General features: G+C 39.5%; 1 pseudogene; it reads left to right on the top strand.

The window, feature by feature from the left end:
• The first annotated feature begins 7835 nt into the window (after window positions 1–7835).
• LOC114632639 lies at window positions 7836–8330 on the top strand (annotated as a pseudogene).
• Window positions 8331–8555: the final 225 nt, after the last annotated feature.

The following is an 8555-nucleotide window of genomic DNA, read 5'->3' as shown; positions in this document are numbered from 1 at the left end:
AAAGCTATTCTGGTTTTCTAGTAACTTTACTTTCTCTGGCACACTTTTGGTTTGCTTATGTTTTGAAAAAATGTGCTAATTGCTGTTAGGATGTATGTCTTTTCTCTTAAAAGCACAGGTTTTAGAATTCTGTTATAATTATTTATTCCAATTCTGCCACAATCTCTGGAATAAATTAAACTCTCAACTCCCTAAATACTAACCTCAATGGATTATGAGAAAATTTTAGATGAGTGACTGATACATAAAATTAATTAACCCTGAAATAATTATTAGTTTACTATTTTTCTTCCTTGAGTGTGATGATAGAGGAAACAGTTATTCACTGTGGGGCTGGGGTGGAGAGAGGCTGTAGGGAGCAGTCTGGAACAAGAGTTGGAGTCAAGGTGTGTCCAGACTCCAGAAATCTCTGCCTGAGATTGGCCCCAGGCCTCCATACCTCTGTGCACGTAGCCCTGTGCCCCCACCTTTACCCCACCAGAGAAGATCATGGAACCCAGTAGCCAGGCTAAATTTCCTCTTCCCTTATAAGGTCATGTCCAGCAGCACCTGGAATTCCTCCTTATGCAAATGAGGCATCTCCTTCACCCTGGCCCTGGCCAAGAATGTCCACTCACCCCAAAGATTTAAATAGCTTTTGTTCCTCCCATTTAAAGATGTTTCTCCCTGAAGCCAGTCTACAGAGAGTCTATTCTCTTCACACTGGTTGTGACCACAGGGGGCAGGTCCTTAAGAATAGGGAAATGGTGGATATTGAAGGAACACACAACACACCACAGACACTAGGTCCTAGTGACTAGGAAAATCTGTTGTCACAGAATAGCTTACCTGCTGACTGGCTTACACTTGAAAGTTGGCTTAGGTTGATAAGTGGTTGAAGAATTTGTACAAATGTGCTCGGATGAACAGTTTGGGGTGCTCACATATGGGGCTGTATAAAGTCCCTTGAGGTGTAGTTTGAACCCAGAGGAAGAGGACAAGGGTTAGAGGCTAGCCTTGCTCAGACCACCATATTCTGGTGAAGACAATGTTATTAAGGTAGGATGGAATACATGTAATATATATATTTAAACACTTATCTTGATTTGGAGTGTATGTTTAGACATTCAGCATTGTTGGCCTCTGCTCTGGGTCCCTCAAATGTTAGGTCTGGTTTTTGGTGTGCGTGCGAGAGAGAGAGAGAGAGAGAGAGAGAGAGAGAGAGAGAGAGAGAGAGAGAGAGGTTTCTGTTCCTGTGTGCTGGCAGGTTATAGGTCAGGTATTCATAACTTGGATTTCATGTTTTCTGAATTCCCCAGGAATGTCTGTCTTATGGCTTGGAGCTCAGCCCAACCACTCCTTCAGAGATAATGATGCTGTATTTCCTTACTTCCCTACCTTTCTATCCATTACTGTTTACTTCTACATGTTTAGCTATCTGCCATCTTCAATTATTTTGTTCCTGGTTTATTTTCTGTCCCTGTCTTCTCAACCTCACTGCCCTAGTTAGCATTAACTGTCAACTGGACAGTCTATAATCACCTGGAAAACTGTCTCCATTGAGTAACTGCCTTCTTCAGATAGTCTTGATTGATGTAGGAGAGCCCAGCCTGTTCTGGGTAGTGCCACTGCCTAGGCAGGAGGTCCTGAGCTGCATAAGAAATCTAGCTAAGTATGAGCCAGATACTCAAGCTAGCCAGAAGCAGTATTTCTCTGTTTCTTATCTGGATTCCTGTCTTGACTTCCCTCAATGATGCATTGTGACCTGGAAGCATAGGGTAAATAAAAGCTCTTTCCTCCCCTGAATTGCTTTTGATCCAAGTGTCTTATCACAGCAACAAAGGGAAAGAGTAGAACACCGGCTGATCAGGATTTAGAGTAGTACCTGACTGCAGTAAACACTTTATAGAAAGTGAATGAGTATAACACCTAATAAATACTGTGTTAATTTATTTCACATATAAAAGTTGATCGATTATTTTCTAAAATATCATTGGATGAAGACTTAATAAGTAGATAAAATTGATGCGTAGTTAGCATACCAGTAGTTTATAATGAAGGTTTGCTTTTAATGTATTTGAGAGTTTTAAAAGTGCTTTCTCTCCTAGCATCCAGTAGCCAGTTTAGGGGACTCTCTTCCTAGAGTTTCCAAAGTTAAACTAGATCTTCTTTCCAAATACTAATATTATTTAGCCTGATTTGATAATTTGCTTGCTAAAATTTACTATTATTGTGACATTCATAATTGTTTTCAGAAGTAACTGGTATTTTAACTAACACTTTAAGTTTCTGAGCTTCCCAGGCAAGCTGAAGCAGCATCCTGTAGCTGAACATCCTTTTTTTTTCTTTCTTTTCCTTCCTTCCTTCCTTTCTTTCTGTCTGTCTGTCTGTCTGTCTTTCTCTCTCTCTCTCTCTTTCTTTCTTTCTTTCTTTCTTTCTTTCTTTCTTTCTTTCTTTCTTTTTTTAACTAGAAAGCTACACAGATAAGAACTTGGTTTAAAAAAGAAAATAATCTTCATGGAAACAGTATTCTTTGCTAAAAACACATTCCTTAAATGTCTTATTTCACAGGCTAATTTCTCGAAAGAAATTCTGGAAGCAAGTTGGCTGTTTTCAAGGATAAATAACGGTGTTTCATCTCCCACAGCCTCAGGGAATCACAAATTAAAACTCTCCACTTTAACCAAGCCATCTACTATTCATTATTTCAACAAACAACACCGCCCCCCCCCCACACACACACCGCCAAAGTCACCGTCAGGATAGGGGATTGCAGTGCTTGAGACCTGCAAGGCGGAGAGGCCCATTTTGCATTCTTGTTCATAAGCAGTCCATTTCCCACCTCTGCTCCCTCAGCACCCCACAGAGCTGCTCTTAGTGGTGAGAGGCTCCACAGAATGAGACTTTCCCATTTGAAAGTCATCTCTGGGAGCCCAAAGTGCTCTAAGTGGGAAAGGAACTACCGACTGTTAATCAATTCAATTATGTAACACACTTCACACACAATATAGGCAAAGTAACAGAGTCTTTTAATTATGCCCAGAGGCATTCAAGTAGTTAAAGGAAATACTCTAATGGGAGAATCAGCCCTAAACAGTGTCTTATTTCCATCTTCAGAATTCACTCCTTCTTTCACACTTGATGAGTTCGGAGAAGAAATACTAGTATCCAGATGCTTACAGAAGAATTAGAAGTGGAAGAAGAAATTCAGGAAATGGAATTATAGCACGCATTTCTTAATGGGATTGCTAACCTAAAGAAAGTGGAGAAGACAATCTCAGTGTGTATTATTAAAGCCACACAGCTTTAACTTGTACCTATAATTGAAAAAGAAAACCAGGTAAACTTTTGATTTACAAAGCCAGAGTAGCTATGCTAACTAAGTATCAGCACTACGTGAGCTCTGCTTATTCCTATCACTATTAAAATGTTTTCTTAGTGGGACTTACAGGAATTAGTAGGCAGCGATATAGCAATTATGCTAAATATTAAATGTTTGTCTCTTAAATATTTTAATGTATAAAACATGATATGTGAAATTAGTACATTGCTTCAAAAAATTTATATGACGTTTGAAAATCTTATGCTGTTTCTTATCTCTAAAGAAAAGCAGAAACAGGTGACAGAATTCAACAGAAAAACTGGCCACATCTTGAGTTAGTATTCTTACAGATTCTCACTAAGTCTCAGGCAGCTTTTAGTTTAGGTGTTATAGTCCAGTCAATGCTAATAACTCTTGAGGTCACATAACAGCAAGGATAGCCACATAACATTTATTTTATTAAGTAATTTGGCTATCATTTTGAAGAACACAAAATTGCTATTACATTTTAATCTGGCATTAGCAACTTTGTTTTGATTTGTATTATGTTTCTTTGTATTAAAGTTTAAGACTTATTTCCAGTTGGCTCCATAGGACTTTGATATGGACACACTCTTTTGGCTTCAGTCTTCTGTTTTGTAATGTTGTTAACTTAGTTCTGTTGATTTGTTTAAAGAATGATTTGGCTTTTAATTCCAACTTGCTCAGACAACTACTGACCATATGAAGTAAAGACTCAGTATGTTCTTGAAAAATTTAAATTACGACTGTCTGTCTGTCTCTTTGTGTATACACAAGTTGCAAGAGTTGTGGTTAAAGAACAACCTGCAGGTTGATTCCTTCCATCCACCGTGTGGGGCTGAACATCAAACCCAAGTCATTGAGCTTGGTGGCAAGCTCCTCTACTCAGTGAGCCATCTTTCTAGACCCTGTCATTTACTGGTCTTGAGAGAGAAGCTTGAGAAAGGAATTCAGGTAATTGAGAGAGTTATAAATAGCTAGGCTGCTGAAGAAAAGAAGGCTTGAGGTAAGATGTGCATATCAAGACCCTGGTAAAGGTATGGATGAACTTACTGTCCTAGAAAAGCATTGAATCAGGTTGACCCGATTGGTGAAAGACATCAAATACCTTGATATGCATAGGAAGATATTTCATTTTAATCCTCTCTTAGGTGTTTCTAAGTCTCCAAACTGACTTTCTAAATTGTCAGAGAGTTAGATTGACAATCTTAGATTACAACTGACCTATCAATGGTATCTCTTTGGAGGTATATTGGGTTCCCTTAAGGTAAATGATTGTAAACTTTTTGTTGTTGTTTGAAGAATGTTATTTTAGCTGGGGAGTGGTGGCACACACCTTTAATCCCAGCACTTGGGAGGCAGAGGCAGGTGGATTTCTGAGTTTGAGGCCAGCCTGGTCTACAAAGTGAGTTCCAGGACAGCCAGGGCTATACAGAGAAACCCTGTCTCAAACAACCAAAAAAAAAAAAAAAAAAAAAAAAAGAATAATATTATTTTGAGTGTGATTCTTTCCTAGGAAAAAGCATTGACTTATTTTAGGGGGTAATATACTTTGAATTACTTATAGTATTTCTTCTTGTATGATCATTCACTAATTTGTAAACCAAGAGTACTTGAATCCTATAGAATAAAGTGGAAAGAAGCTTTGGTTTGGTGGGAAGGGATCAAAGTTGAAACTGAAGCAAAGTGAAATATGTTAGAGAGTGCAATCTCACTAATATCTGGTGATGACTCAGGAAGGTGATACTTGCTGCGATGAGTAGATCAAATGCATCGCTAACAGCAGGCATAGGGAACCTGGGGAGAGGAGTCTACAAATGCTGTCACTCATTTTACCTTTTGAATCTTTCTATTTCTTGACTATTCTAATAAATACACTTTTCTGGCTTCTTGATAAGTGACAGCTGCTTAAGATTAGTAAGTTATTATCTTAATCAAAGTTGGATGATGTTCACAGAAATTTGAGCAAAAATTAAGCAATTAAATTAAGCAATTCTTAATCAATTGCAGTAAGTTCTATGAGTACATTCAGAACCCAAAAGTTTATTAGTCAATATAAGCCATCTCTATTAAAGAAAAACAATAGCATATTTTAATTGACATATGATCTTTATTAAACTAACAAAAATAGAGTTGCCTTTGGTCTTAATGAGGTTGCTTAACTAAGTCTGCTGCATAGAATTGATTTCTGCCTTTTTCTAAAGAACCCATTATCAACTTTAATAAGCCAGGAATTGATCCATTTTGGAAAACGAAGAATATATTATATCCTAGGTCTCCAACTTAATTTGTAGAGAAATAGATACTATCAGAACTGAGAATTCTCCTCCACTGAAACATATTGAACTAGCCCAAGAAATATTTCTGAAATTAGCACAATTTAGCTGAAGAACAACCATAATAGGATATGGAATCGGCACAGACACCTCAACCTTGAGATGCTGTTCAATCTAAGGATGTGACGGATTCAGCAGGCAAAAAGAGAAAGATGCCTCTGCTTTGTAACTTTAAGATGTTTTCCTGCTTTACATTTTAATTGGCTGTATAACTTGGTATTAAGGAAATCTGTTACGGTTAAGAATTATTTTTATTCTGGTCCTTTATAGCCAAAAAATGAAGTTTGTGACTGTCTTTCTCTTACAGACTGTCTTTCTCTTACACTTTCCTGCATCAAAGCTACTTCATCAAAACGAACTTTAAGAAATACAGTTCCTATGCAGAGCTCAAGGGGGGCTGCTATGGCTGTTCTGATGTGTCTGTTTCTGGACAGCTCAGTCCTAAGTCATTTATTTATTCCTTCAGCAAGCGTCATTGCTGTATATACACAGTAATAGACAGCATACAGTAGTCTTTTTAAGTATGAGTTGTTTAGCCTGGGGCTAAAAAGAAGTTAACAGTTATATTTTCTCAGGTTTTCTTGTTTTACTCTAAGACGTCTTTCCCTAATATAATGACATGATAATGGTCATTACTTGTCTGCTCTAGGAGACAACCAAGTGTTCAACATTTATGTTTGCAGATTCTGTTTTTATTTTTACATGCTGGTTTGACTTTCTAAGCCAGTATGCTGGCCATATTTATATCAACTTGACACAAACTATGTCATCTGAGAGGAGGAAACCTCCATTGAGAAAATGCCTCCATAAAATCAGGCCAAAGCATTTTCTTAGTGATTGATGGGGAGACCCCAGCCTCTTGTGATGGCTCATCCTGGGCTGGTGGTTCTGGGTTCTTTAAGAAAGCAGGCTGAGCAAGCCTAGGGAGCAAGCCAGTAAGCAGCACTCCTCCATGACCTCTGTCTGTATCAGCTCCTGTCTCTAGGTTCCTGTTCTGTTTGAATTCCTGCTTTGGCTTCCCTCAGTGATAGACTGTCATCTAGAAGTGTAAGCTGAAATAACCTCTTTCCTCGCAAGTTGTCTTGGTCATGTTTTTTCATCACAGCATTGGAAGCCCTAACTGAGACAGACATCAACTATATATTTTTTGGTGTGCTACCTTTGTGTTACCAAAATCCACTTTCTCCACATAACATAGGCAGGCCTTGGAAACGTGTATTCCTCAGGCCTTAAGCCAGTGGCCTGCAGTGTAAAAGTTAAAGAATTCCCAAATCTTGCTTCCTTTTCCAGAATAATTTTACAGATTTGTTACATTTTCTGGGGGTAGTTGGCTTAACAATTACTCCTGTACTATCTGTCTATATTTTTCTGCAATCCATGCCTCAGGGATTGTTTCTAGGAGAAACACCTAGGCATTTTGTGATGCACAGATAATCCAAGTAGAAGTTTTGTTGTATCTGCACAGCTCTACCAAATCTAGACAGTGGATGGGAATGCTGTTTCTCTTTCAGGCCCAGAGATGTACATACCTTACTCCATGACTGAAATATTAGATTTCTGATTGTTGGTAAGTAAATATTTGGTATACTAAAGTCATACATACACAATTCACATTCATGTGAATATTGTGTTTAATTGGTTGATTTTACTTTGAAATCAGTAAACATGCCCTAAGCTATCAGTTCTAGTTTGGTGAAACATGGGATATGGTGGGATACTGCTCTGTTCCTGGCAGTCAGGAGACTGAAGCAGAAGGGCTGAGAGCTGAAGGCCAAGCAGAACTGCAGAACAACCCGAAGCCCAGTCTGGGACACAGAACAAAACTGAATGAACTGATTTATGTGTGCGATCTGAACAAACCTTGCTGAATGACTGTAATGTCCCATGTCTGTCATGCTGGCAAGTCAAGATAGGAACCTAAAGGCAGGAACTGAAGCAGAGCCCACGGAGGAGTTGTGTTCATTGGCTCTCACTCGTGGCTTGTTTAGCCTGCTTTTTTATAACCTCAGGGTCACCTACCTGGAATGATACTACCTACCATGAGCTGGACCCTCCCACATTAATCATTAACCAATAAAATGCCCAGCAGACTTGTCTACAAGCCAATCTGGGGAAGCATTTTGTAGTGACCTTTTCCCAGATGACCCAAGCTTGAGTCAAGCTATAAAACACTAAGCGTGGCAGGTTCCCGAGGCAAAGGTGGCTCTGCAGCACAATTTAGGCCTTGGAGGAGCTGTGGTTGTCACCCTCTACAGGATGGGTTTTCCCGAAGCTGACAGCTCTTACAGACTGCACCAGATTTCAGCTGCTCCCACCAGCTCTGCAGAGGATGGATTCAAGGCAAATCTCATCTAGAAGAAGCTTGAAGAGGAAGGGGAACAGTTCATAAAGAAAATCGGTGGCATTTTTGCCTTCAAAGTGAAAGATGGCACCGGGGGCAGAGAAGCTACCTGGGTGGTAGATGTAAAGATCGTCAAAGAATCCGTGCTTCCCCATTCAGATAAGAAGGCTGCACAATCACCATGGCCGACTCAGGCTTGCTGGCTTTGACGACTAGTGAAATGAACCCTCAGTCGGCCTTCTTTCAAGGTAAACTGAAAATTGCTGGTAACATGGGCCTGGCCATCAAACTGCAGAGCCTTCAGCTTCAGCCGGGCAAAGCTAAGCTCTGAGGAGTCCCTTTGGCAACCTCAGGACATCAAGATGAGATGTATAGATCTGTAGAAATCCATGTCTCATTGTCAGGACTTAGACTGACACTTCCCGAGTAGCATGAGATAGATTTGTTGCTGAGTGGGTGTGCCAGTTGTATTTCCCGCAAGCTGACAGTACAAAGGGCCTCCCAGCCTGCGCTGCTGCTTTGAGGACTTGAATACTACTTTGCTTGATGAAGCTCT

This window comes from Grammomys surdaster, unplaced genomic scaffold (genome assembly GCF_004785775.1).
Source record: "Grammomys surdaster isolate TR1022 unplaced genomic scaffold, NIH_TR_1.0 97, whole genome shotgun sequence".
In the NCBI taxonomy this organism is placed as follows: Eukaryota; Metazoa; Chordata; class Mammalia; order Rodentia; family Muridae; genus Grammomys; species Grammomys surdaster.
Note: the sequence above shows the minus strand (reverse complement) of the source record. Positions and strands in the feature narration are given on the sequence as shown.